This window comes from Bufo bufo, chromosome 6 (genome assembly GCF_905171765.1).
Source record: "Bufo bufo chromosome 6, aBufBuf1.1, whole genome shotgun sequence".
Taxonomy (NCBI): Eukaryota; Metazoa; Chordata; class Amphibia; order Anura; family Bufonidae; genus Bufo; species Bufo bufo.
In genome coordinates, this window is record NC_053394.1 from 394,113,619 (window position 1) to 394,125,785 (window position 12,167).

Genomic DNA, 12,167 nt, shown 5'->3' on the forward strand with positions numbered 1-12,167 from the left:
ACCAGCACCAGAACTCATGCACGTGGATAAACTCAAATAGCCTGAAATGAAGCGTTTCCATAGGCATTCCAATGGCTTACAACTCTACTGCGATGTAAAGGGATACTATGTACAAACATGTCATGAGTATTTTGATCCAATGGTTTTTTGCAGGAATTAAATGGGTTCTCTGGGATTTTGATTGCCTATCCCCAAGATTAGTCTAGTACACAGCCTGCTTTCCCTACCTACTTGCAGTACAAGCCGTGGTTAGCTAGACGGCAACTGGTTGACAGTCCCTTCGCTATATAAGTGGAGAGACAGACTGACAAACACAGACAGGTTTCCCATCTGCGGAAGCCACCTTGATGACTGGTAGATGGGCCCGACACGTATGTGTGCTAAGAGCTTCCATGATTTATTTATACTCATTTATAGTCGGTATTGTACCACTTTTATCTAGAATGACCCCCATTTCTGAGCTCTATTGTTTCTATATATAATGGTGTGCAGCCATTTTGTTTTTTGTAATTATGTTTGCTTCATGGATATGCACCTGTGATTCTGAAGGTTTTAGTCTAAATTTTCTTGTAAAACAAAGACAGACAAACACAATACAGGGTAGTACGTAAATGGGTCAGTACTAGTCAGTCTATGCAGTATCAAACAAGAAGCAAAGAGTAATCAGAAGATAACCCGAGATCAAAACCAGATGGACTAAACAGTACCAAACAAGTAAAAGAGAGAGGTCAGAAGACAAGCAGGGGTGAGAAGCATGAACAATCCAAATAAGCACAGGAACAAGAACCAGGAAAACAGCTAGTGAGTCAAAGACTATCACTGGCACTGATATATGGCCAGGAAGGGATTTAAATAGAGCACTGAGTCCCAGGATCAGAACCTAATAGGTCCATTGACTCAGCGCTCCATTAGTACTCAGTAATAGAGCAGCAAAGCAATCAGCCCACCGTTAATCTCCCCCAACACATGCCAGCTGCGGGAGAAACAGAGCATTGCATCCTTTTACTAAGGATGCTGTCACTCCGCTGGAGCACGGACATGTAAGTTTCTTACAACAGGTGAAAATTGTATTTATTTCACAAATGATTCATTTTGAAAACAGTGTTTAATTTGTACAAAAAGTGCTCCAGATAAAAAAAAATGACCTAGGGGCCATTGGCTTCTAAATTAAGAAATTACTATTGAGCGAAGCGAGTTTCAGATGCTTCAACCAAAGTCGCTTTGTTCAAAACTTTGGAATAATACTGTACGGAAATTAATCTCCATACAGTATTAGAATGTATAGGTGGAGGGGCGTGTCCGGACACCAACTGAGATGGCTGCCTAGGCACTCGGCTCCTGCCTGCACCTCCGCTACTTGGCTAGCGACACCTGCATGAGCGGACATATGGGGAATAAAACCGCACCTCGCAGGTCCTCTTTTCCAACCCGATCCTCCTCACCTACCAGAACGCTGGAAGAGTGCTTGACAAGGGCACCCAGGACGGCCTTCCCTGCAAGATGTGCTTCGCAACAGGGAGCCTCCCGCCATTGCTCCCCCCAGCCCAACATAGCGTTCATGCGGGAGCGCAGGAGATCACAGGGGAGGGAAGAAATCAACCACTCACCATCACTGAGGTGGCCTAGCCGCTCAGGGACCCTGTATACCAGAGAATCGGCTTAGAGCTCTCACCTGCAGCAAGGGAAAGTACTGTGCCCTCACCTATACCACAGCCCCTTCATGTGGACCCTTCTGGAGATCCCAGGCCTGCCCCCCTGGAGGGTATCCCACCTGCCCTTGTCACTAAGTGCAGCAGCCACACACTCTATACAGATAAATGGGCTAGCTCACCCAGCCCTCCCCCGCTGGCTGCAATATCCTCCTCTGCTGCTCCTGACCCACCACACCCATGGGAAACATACCTCAGCCAATTCCCTACAAAAGAGGACTTTAAGATGCTCATATCTGAAGTCAAAGGAGCCTGTAGGGCAGAAATTTCCGCTGTCCGCATCGATATTAAGCATATTGTCGGCCGTGAAAATGCACATGATGACACCAGACAATACATCTCCACCCTACACAAGTCTGTTACAGCCCAAACGGCAGGTCTCAGTGAGATGGGTCGGCACCTGGAGGACCTTGACAATAGGGGTTGTAGAAATAATATCAGGGTCTGGGGTCTACCGGAGGCAACTGGAGATGAAGACCTCTGTCACCTTGGAGGCTATTTTTAATTCTTGGAGAGCCGCCCTTGCACAAGATTAAATTGGACAGAGCCCAAAGAGCACTCGAACCCAAGGGTACCGCTGCTCGCCTAGGGATGTAATTTGCTGTGTCCATGACTACACCCTTAAAGAGTCCATCATAGCGAAGGCCCGGACCCTACGCAATTTTGAATTTGATGGTGCCCTCGTGCCTCTTTTTCCTGACCTCTCCTGGCTTACCCTGCAAAAAAGGAGACAACTACATCCTCTCCTCACACTGCTCCGAGACCGTCAGATACCATACTGCTAAGGATTTCCATTTGCCTTGTCAGCGCACCAACAGGGAAAGACAGCAACCCTTCGCTCCTTCCCGGACCTGCAGCCTTTCTGTGAGATGTTGGGACTTCCTGTACCAGAAATGATGGACTGGGAGATTGAACCCCCTGTTCCTCCACCACCTCGGGTCTGGTTGCAGGTACAAAGGAAGATAAGAGCAGAACCAAACGGGGGCCCATCCTTATCTCCATCAGAACATGAACCACCAGACTGATCACACAATCCTCAGAAGAGAGAGACGACCCTGATTCGATATCTGCACTACCCATTTGAGTAGCAGTTTTTCTATTGTTGTGCATATCCGGCATACCTATGTTCTTCTTTGCCATTCATATTAGCTACTGTTATTAAGGTTTTACTTTTACGGTGCGGGCCCACCTGAGCACTGGGTGACCTCCAAGGTCTTATTAGTCGGTATGTGCTTTGTAAAGAGCATCTGTCGGTTGACCACTGACACCACGACCCCAGAAGAGGATCTGGTTGCTGCCTCTAGCAGGGATTTACATCCCTGGGAATCGCCACTCATTTCTAGCTATATGTTTTTGAGTTTTGTCTTGTCTTGTCTTGTCTACCCCTCCTTTCGAACACTGAACTCAATACAGGACGAGAGTTCACTAGGCCTGGGGTTATCCAGCCTTTGATCGAGGAATATGCAGACCTACAACATGTGAATATTGGCGTGCTGTAACTTTCCTGCACTACACTCCCTCATACATCACCATGGTGCAGTGTGTAACCTTAAATGTGAAGGGTCTCAACTCCAATGCCAAGAGAAGCCTTTTGCTTTTGGAGTTGAAATCCCTTAAAGCGAACCTTTCACATGGTTTTTACTTAATAAACTATCAAAAGTACCTTATAGATCATCCTCATTGTGTTAGCACACGGTCTTGTCCCGCTTTTCTGGCATGTATATGCATGGAAAAATCGCTTTATAAAGTACTCTTCTCCAGCTCCACAAGTCACGGTAGAAGTCAAGGGGGTAGCCCTTCCCTCACTCCAGGCTGTAACTCCCCTGCCCTAACCCCGCCTCTATGCAGTCTAATTGACACCCGGCTCAGTCGCCGGGACCGCGCTTGTACAGGCTGTCCTCGATGCCTGCCTGTCTTCTCTTCCTCACGTGCGATTCAGTTACAGGATCGCGCTTGAGTCCGACGGCGCATGCGCCGCCTGTACAAGCGCGGTCCCGGCAACTGAGCCGGGTGTCAAATAGACTGCATAGAGGCGGGGTTAGGGCAGGGGAGTTACAGCCTGGAGTGAGGGAAGGGCTACCCCCTTGACTTCTACCGTGACTTGTGGAGCTGGAGAAGAGTACTTTATAAAGCGATTTTTCCATGCATATACATGCCAGAAAAGCAGGACAAGACCGTGTGCTAACAAAATGAGGATGATCTATAAGGTACTTTTGATAGTTTATTAAGTGAAATCCAGGTGAAAGGTTCGCTTTAAGGCAGACATAGTGTTTTTTCAGGAAACCCATTTTGATGAAAATTCCTCATTTTGCTTTGCCACTTATATCCCACTGCATACTCGGTCACCCACTCTCGTAGGAAGGCGGGAGTCGCAATCTTCATTTCAGCCCATTGTCCTATTAGAATAGATTCTACCATAGTAGATCCACAGGGGAGCTACATTATTCTGAGAGGTACACTCACAGGTCAGTCAATTACACTTTGTAATCTATATACATCTCAAATCCACTTCCTTAGCAGAGTGTTCCATAAGGCTTTTGGACATCCTGACCCATTAATCCTGTTGGGAGGAGATTTAACATTATTTTTTTGGACTCTATGGACAGGTTGGCCCTACCAGGCAGACCCTTAAACTCATTACAGCAGCAATTAACTAGGGACTTCTGCAAAATAATTAGGCAATACTTTTTATACGACCTTTGGCGACTTAACCACCCCACTGATAGGTCATTCTTCTACTCTGCTCCACATGGTACCCACACCCGCATTGATTTCTTTTTTGGAACCATCTCCACCTTACGTGTGCTGAAAGGAGACACTATGGGTCAAATAACCTGGTCTGATCATGCCCCAGTAATGGTTGGAATTGATCCTGATTCGGGATATACCTGCCAATGCCATTGGCGTCTTAATGAAACTCTCCTTAAGAGACCACTGCTACGAGAAGAGCTGTGTGACCATCTAAAATCTTACTTTGAACTTAATGAAAAGTCGGTGGGGGATGTGCGTTCCTTGTGGGAGGCCCATAAGGCGGTAATGAGAGGGCACTGGTCACTTCAATTTGTACAATGGTGCATTCAGTTGCAATTTACTTGAGATGTTGCATTTCAATAAAAATACAAATATATACACTCACCTAAAGAATTATTAGGAACACCTGTTCTATTTCTCATTAATGCAATTATCTAGTCAACCAATCACATGGCAGTTGCTTCAATGCATTTAGGGGTGTGGTCCTGGTCAAGACAATCTCCTGAACTCCAAACTGAATGTCAGAATGGGAAAGAAAGGTGATTTAAGCAATTTCGAGCGTGGCATGGTTGTTGGTGCCAGACGGGCCAGTCTGAGTATTTCACAATCTGCTCAGTTACTGGGATTTTCACGCACAACCATTTCTAGGGTTTACAAAGAATGGTGTGAAAAGGGAAAAACATCCAGTATGTGGCAGTCCTGTGGGCGAAAATGCCTTGTGTAAGCTAGAGGTCAGAGGAGAATGGGCCGACTGATTCAAGCTGATAGAAGAGCAACGTTGACTGAAATAACCACTCGTTACAACCGAGGTATGCAGCAAAGCATTTGTGAACCCACAACACGCACAACCTTGAGGCGGGTGGGCTACAACAGCAGAAGACCCCACCGGGTACCACTCATCTCCACTACAAATAGGAAAAAGAGGCTACAATTTGCACAAGCTAACCAAAATTAGACTGTTGAAGACTAGAAAAATGTTGCCTGGTCTGATGAGTCTCGATTTCTGTTGAGACATTCAAATGGTAGAGTCCGACTTTGGCGTAAATAGAATGAGAACATGTATCCATCATGCCTTGTTACCACTGTGCAGGCTGGTGGTGGTGGTGGTGTAATGGTGTGGGGGATGTTTTCTGGGCACACTTTAGGCCCCTTAGTGCCAATTGGGCATCGTTTAAATGCCACGGGCTACCTGAGCATTGTTTCTGACCATGTCCATCCCTTCATGACCACCATGTACCCATCCTCTGATGGCTACTTCCAGCAGGATAATGCACCATGTCACAAAGCTCGAATCATTTCAAATTGGTTTCTTGAACATGGCAATGAGTTCACTGTAAAAAAATGGCCCCCACAGTCACCAGATCTCAACCTTATAGCGCATCTTTGGGATGTGGTGGAACGGGAGCTTCGTGCCCTGGATGTGCATCCCTCAAATCTCCATCAACTGCAAGATGCTATCCTATCAATATGGGCCAACATTTCTAAAGAATGCTATCAGCACCTTGTTGAATCAATGCCACGTAGAATTAAGGCAGTTCTGAAGGCAAAAGGGGGTCCAACATCGTATTAATATGGTGTTCCTAATAATTCTTTAGGTGAGTGTATAAAGAAAAGAGAATGTACAGGTGAAACTCGAAAAAATGAGAATATCGTGCAACAGTTAATTTATTTCAGTAATGCAACTTAACCTGTTCCAGACACATGACGTACCGGTACGGCATGTTGTCACGGTACTTAAGGACACATGACGTACCGGTATGTCATGTGTATTTCCGATCACCACCACCCGGCGGGCGGTGATCGGAACAAGGTGCCTGCTCAAGTCTTTGAGCAGGCACCATGGGTCAATGCACGGGGGGGTTCCGTGACCTACTCGTGTCGGCGATCGCCGCAAACCGCAGGTCAAATCAGACCTGCAGTTTGCGGCTTTTTATGGTGCAGCGGCAGTGCCATCGGGTCCCCGTGGTGCTGTAGGGGGGACCCGACGGCATGGAAGGCAGCGTGCTGCCTTCCTGAGGCATCGGCGCTGCCTTCCTTTGACGAGCCTGTGAGATCCAGCCCCCTGGATCTCACAGGCCGGAAGCTGTATGAGTAATACACACTGTATTACTCATACAGCCAATGCATTCCAATACAGAAGTATTGGAATGCATTGTAAAGGATTAGACCCCCAAAAGTTGAAGTCCCAAAGTAGGATAAAAAAATAAAGTGAAAAAAAATGAAAAAAAGTTTTCCCCCCAAAAAATTAAAAGTTTCAAGTAAAAATAAACAAAATCGTCATTTTCCACAAATAAAGTTAAAAAAAATTGGTAAAAAATAGGGGAAAAAACAGACATATTAGGAATCGCCACGTCCGTATCGTATATAATAAAAACTGTGCTAAATAAAAAAAAATTGTCACCTTACATCACAAAAAGTACAACATCAAGCGAACAAAAAGGTGTATGCCCACCAAAATAGTACCAATGTAACCGTCACCTCATCCCGCAAAAAATTAGCCCCTACCTGAGACAATCGCCCAAAAAATTAAAAAACTATGGCTCAGAATATGGAGACCCAAAAACATCATTTTTTTTGTTTTAAAAAAGCTGCTATTGTGTAAAACTTACATAAATAAAAATAAAAAAGTATACATATTTGGTATTGACGTGTCCGTATCGACCGGCTCTATAAAAATATCAGATGACCTAACCCCTCAGATGAACACCGTACAAAATAAAAACTGTGCTAAATAAACAATTATTTTGTCACCTTACATCACAAAAAGTGATCAAAAGTCATTGTCACCCAAAATAGTGCCAATCAAACCGTCATCTCATCCCGCAAAAAATTAAAACCTACCTAAGATAATCGCCCAAAAACTGACAAAACTATGGCTCTCAGTATATGGAGGCACTAAAACAGGGCTGGCCAACCTGCGGCTCTCCAGCTGTTGTCAAACTACAACTCCCACCATTCCCTGCTGTAGGCTAATAGCTGTAGGCAGACTGGGCATGCTAAGAGTTGTAGTTTTGCAACAGCTGGAGAGCAGCAGGTTGGCCAGCCCTGCACTAAAACATGATTTTTTTTTTGTTTCAAAAATGATATTATTATGTAAAACTTACATAAATAAATAAAAAGTATACATATTAGGTATCGCCGCGTCTGTAATAACCTGCTCTATTAAAAAATCACATGACCTAACCCCCCAGGTGAATACCGTAAAAAAAATTTTTAAAAAAAGGTGTCACCTTACATCACAAAGTATAAAAGCAAGCAATCAAAAAGTCACACGCACCCCAAAATAGTGCCAATCAAACCGTCATCTCATCCCGCAAAAATCATACCCTACCCAAGATAATCGCTCAAAAACTGAAAAAACTATGGCTCTCAGGCTATGGAAACCCTAAAACATGATTTTTTTTGTTTAAAAAATGAAATTATTGTGTAAAACTTACAAAAATAAAAAAAGGATACATATTATGTATCGCCGTGTCTGTGACAACCTGTTCTATAAAAATATCACATAATCTAACCTGTCAGATGAATGTTGTGAATAACAAAAAATAAAAACGGTGCCAAAACAGCTCTCTTGTTACCTTGCCTCACAAAAAGTGTAATATTGAGCAACCAAAAATCATATGTACCCTAAAATAGTACCAGCAAAACTGCCACCCTATCCCATAGTTTCTAAAATGGGGTAACTTTTTTGGAGTTTCTACTCTAGGGGTGCATCAGGGGGGCTTCAAATGGGACATAGTGTCAAAAAACCAGTCCAGCAAAATCTGCCTTCCAAAAACCGTATGGCATTCCTTTCCTTCTGCGCCCTGCCATGTGCCCGTACAGCGGTTTACGACCACAAATGGGGTGTTTCTGTAAACTACTGAATCAGAGCCATAAATATTGAGTTTTGTTTGGCTGTTAACCCTTGCTTTGTAACTGGAAAAAAAATTATTAAAATGGAAAATCTGCCAAAAAAGTGACATTTTGAAATTGTATCTCTATTTTCCATTAATTCTTGTGGAACACCTAAAGGGTTAACAAAAGTTTGCAAAATCAGTTTTGAATACCTTGAGGGGTGTAGTTTGTAGAATGGGGTCATTTTTGGCTGGTTTCTATTATGTAAGCTTCACAAAGTGACTTCAGACCTGAACTGGTCCTTGAAAAGTGGGTTTTTGAAAATGTCTGAAAAATTTCAAGATTTGCTTCTAAACTTCTAAGCCTTGTAACATCCCCAAAAAATAAATAAAATGTCATTCCCAAAATGATCTCAGAATGGCCTGGATAAATCAAAGTGTTTTAAAGTTATCACCACATAAGGTCACACTGGTCAAATTTGCAAAAAATGGCCTGGTCCTTAAGGTGAAAATGAGCCCGGTCCCTAAGGGGTTAAAAGGTGAAACTAATATATGAGATAGACTCATTACGTGCAAAGCGAGACATTTCAAGCCTTTATTTGTTATAATTTGGATGATTGTGGCTTACAGCTTATGAAACCCCTAAGTTCACAATCTCAGACAATTAGAATATTGTGAAAAAGTTCAATATTCTAGGCTCAAAGTGTCACACTCTAGTCAGCTAATTAATCCATAACACCTGCAAAGGGTTCCTGAGCCTTTAAATTGTCTCTCAGTCTGGTTTAGCATTACTGAAATAAATGAACTTTTGCACGATTTTGTAATTTTTTTTTGTTTCACCTGTATGGGCTTCGAAGAGCCAAAGTAAGTTATTCACGAATATAAAAAAGTTTTGTGTATTAGACTGCGTGATGATATTAGCTGCAGTCCCTTTGTTGAAGTCGGTCCCCACTTCTTTCAGTTTAACCCCTTCAGGACCGGGCTCATTTTCACCTTAAGGACCAGGCCATTTTTTGGAAATCTGACCAGTGTCACTTTAAGTGCTAATAACTTTAAAACGCTTTGACTTATCCAGGCCATTCTGAGATTGTTTTTTCGTCACATATTGTACTTCATGACACTGGTAAAATGAAGTAAATACCTAATTTACCAAAAATTTGGAAAAATTTGCAAATTTCAAAGTTTCAGTTTCTCTACTTCTGTAATACATAGTAATACCCCAAAAAATTGTGATGACTTTACATTCCCCATATGTCTACTTCATGCTGGAATTGTTTTGGGAATGATATTTTATTTTTTGGGGATGTTATAAGGCTTAGAAGTTTAGAAGCAAATCTTGAAATTTTTCCGAAATTTACAAAAACTCAATTTTTAGGGACCAGTTCAGGTCTGAAGTCACTTTGCGAGGCTTACATAATAGAAACCACCCAAAAATGACCCCATCTAAGAAACTACACCCCTCAAGGTATTCAAAACTGATTTTACATACGTCATTAACCCTTTAGGTGTTGCACAAGAGTTATTGGCAAATGGAGATGAAATTTGAGAATTTCATTTTTTTGCCTAATTTTCAATTTTAACCCATTTTTTCCACTAACAAAGCAAGGGTTAACAGCCAAACAAGACTGTATCTTTATTGCCCTGACTCTGATGTTCACAGAAACACCCCATATGTGGCCGTAAACTACTGTATGGCCACACAGCGGGGCGTAGAGTGAAAGGTGCGCCGTTTGGTTTCTGGAGGGCTAATTTTGCTGGACTGTTTTTTTTTACACCATGTCCCATTTGAAGCCCCCCTGATGCACCCCTAGAGTAGAAACTCCATAAAAGTGACCCCATCTAAGAAACTACACCCCTCAAGGTATTCAAAACTGATTTTACAAACTTTGTTAACCCTTTAGGTGTTGCACAAGATTTAATGGAAAATAGAGATACAATTTCAAAATTTCACATTTTTGGCAGATTTTCCATTTTAATATTTTTTTTCCAGTTACAAAGCAAGGGTTAACAGCCAAACAAAACTCATTATTTATGGCCCTGATTCTGTAGTTTACAGAAGCACCCCATATGTGGTCGTAAACGGCTGTACGGGCACACGGCAGGGCGCAGAAGGAAAGGAATGCCATACGGTTTTTGGAAGGCAGGTTTTGCTGGACTGTTTTTTTTGACACCATGTCCCATTTGAAGCCCCCCTGATGCACCCCTAGAGTAGAAACTCCATAAAAGTGACGCCATCTAAGAAACTACACCCCTCAAGGTATTCAAAACTGATTTTACAAACGTTGTTAACCCTTTAGGTGTTCCACAAGAATAAATGGAAAATAGAGATTAAATTTCAAAATTTCACTTTTTCGGCAGATTTTCCATTTTAATATTTTTTTTCCAGTAACAAAGCAAGGGTTAACAGCCAAACAAAACTCTTTATTTATGGCCCTGATTCTGTAGTTTACAGAAACACCCCATATGTGGTCGTAAACTGCTGTATTGCCACACGACAGGGCGCAGAAGGAAAGGAACACCATATGGTTTCTGGAAGGCAGATTTTGCTGGATTGTTTTTAGACACCATGTCCCATTTAAAGCCCCCTGATGCACCCCTAGGCTAGAAACTCCAAAAAAGTGGCCCGATTTTGGAAACTACGGGATAAGGTGGCAGTTTTGTTGGTACTATTTTAGGGTACATATGATTTTTGGTTGCTCTATACTACACTTTTTTGTGAGGCAAAGTAACAAAAAATAGAAATTCAGAAATTTCATCTCCATTTGCCATTAACTCTTGTGGAACACTTAAAGTGTTAACAAAGTTTGTAAAATCAGTTTTGAATACCTTGAGGGGTGTAGTTTCCAAAATGGGGTCATTTTTTGGAGTTTATACTCTAGGGGTGCATCGGGGGGGCTTCAAATGGGACATGATGTCAAAAAACCAGTCCAGCAAAAACTGCCTTCCAAAAACCATATGGCGCTCCTTTCCTTCTGCGCCCTGCCGTGTGGCCATACAGCAGTTTACGACCACATATGGGGCATTTCTATAAACTAAAGAATCAGGGCAATAAATATTGAGTTTTGTTTGGCTGTTAACCCTTGCTTTGTTATGGGAAAAAATGAATTAAAATGGAAAATTTGCCAAAAAATAGCTGTTTTGGCACTGTTTTTATTTTTTATTATTTACAACGTTCATCTGACAGGTTAGATCATGTGCTATTTTTATAGAGCAGGTTCTTACGGACGTGACGATACCTAATATGTATACTTTTTTATTTATTTAGGTTTCACACAATAATATCATTTTTGACACAAAAAAAAAACATGTTTTAGTGTCTCCATAGTCTGAGAGCCATAGTTTTTTCAGTTTTTTGGCGATTGTCTCAGGTTGGGTATCATTTTTGCGGGATGAGATGACGGTTAGATTGGTACTATTTTGGGGTGCATATGACTTTTTGATCGCTTGCTATTACACTTTTTGTGATGTAAGGTAACAAAAAAATAGCTTTTTTGACACCGTTTTTATTTAATTTTTTTTACAGTGTTCACCTGAGGGGTTAGGTCATGTGGTATTTTTATAGATCAGGTTCTTACGGACATGGCAATACCTAATATGTCTACCTTTTTATAATTTATCAGGGTTTTACACAATAATATTTTTGAAACAAAAAAAAAATCATGTTTTAGTATCTCCATAGTCTGAGACCCATAGTTTTTTTATTTTTTGGGCCATTGTCTCATGTAAGGGCTCATTTTTTGCGGGATGAGGTGACGGTTTGATTGGTACATTTTTGGCGTACATGCGACTTTTTTGATCACTTTTATTACCTTTTTTGGGAAGTAAGGTGGGCAAAATTTCAATTTCCTCATAGTTTTTATTTTTTTATTTT

General features: G+C 42.0%; 1 protein-coding gene across 1 annotated transcript in view; it reads right to left on the reverse strand.

Moving 5' to 3' along the window:
* Positions 1 to 12,167, reverse strand: part of LOC121003537 (zinc finger protein OZF-like) — a 1,338,071-nt gene that overhangs the window by 1,021,077 nt on the left and 304,827 nt on the right. The window lies entirely within an intron of this gene.